The following is a 1,184-nucleotide window of genomic DNA, read 5'->3' as shown; positions in this document are numbered from 1 at the left end:
AAAAAAAAAAAAAAAAGCCATGCAAATAATAAGCAACGAGAGCTGAGATGGCAATTTTAATACCAAACAAAGTGCACTTTAAGACAATATCCTAAAAGATAAAGATAAATCTTAAGAAATAAAGATGGACATTATATGTGATGAAAGGATCAATTAATCAAGAAGATATAACAATAATAAATATATGTGCATTCAACACCACCTAAATATATAAAGCAAACACAGACAGAATTAAGGGAGAAAAAAATACTACAGTAAGAGTTGGAGACATCAATGCATCAGTTTCAATCTAGATGTTCTATCTAGAAAGAAGATCAACAAGGAAACAGAGGACCTGAATGACACCATCAAACAACTAGCCTTAACAGACGTACATAGAAAGCACCATCCCAAAACAGAACAGTATACATTCATGCCAGTGCTCATGGGTAATTCTCCAGAACAGACCACATTTTAGGTCACAAAGCAAATCTTGGATCAATTTTAAAAGACTGAAATAACATAAAGTATTTTCTCTGACCACAATGGAGTGAAGCTAGAGATCAATAAGAGAAGGAAAAAAAAAAAAAACACCCTGGAAAAGACATAAACATATGGAAATTAAACGACACACTATTAAACTACCATTGGGTCAAGGAAGAGATCAAACGAGAAATCACAAATTTTTTAAGAGTCAAATGAAAATGAAAGCACAACACATCAAAACTTATGGGATTCTCTGAAGGTAGTAAGCAGAGGGAAACTTACAGTAATGAACGCCTACATGAAAAAGGAAACAGATCTCAAATTAACAGCCTAATTTGACAACTCCAGGAACTACAAAGAGAAGAGCAAACTATGCTTACACCTACCAGAAGAAAGGACTCAACAAAGATCAGAGCATAAATAAATAAAATTAAAAACAGAAAAATGACAGAGACAATCAATAAAACCAGAATTTGGTTTTTTGCAAAGATCAATCAAATTGACAAATAGTTAGCTAGACTGATACAGAAAAGACGGGAATAACCAAAATTAAATTAAAGAGTGAATGTGGTAGCTAAGTTTGTGTGTCAACTTGGCTGGGCCTGGTTGAGTGGCTGGGCAGCTGGATATAGTATTCCCCATGATGAGACTAGTAATCAACTCCATGGTGGAATCTACTGTGAGCAGCTAAGTAGCTGCTTTAGGGATATGGTCTGCTT

Source organism: Orycteropus afer, unplaced genomic scaffold (genome assembly GCF_000298275.1).
Source record: "Orycteropus afer afer isolate SDZICR_OR568_19922 unplaced genomic scaffold, OryAfe1.0 scaffold00048, whole genome shotgun sequence".
NCBI lineage: Eukaryota > Metazoa > Chordata > Mammalia > Tubulidentata > Orycteropodidae > Orycteropus > Orycteropus afer.
Note: the sequence above shows the minus strand (reverse complement) of the source record.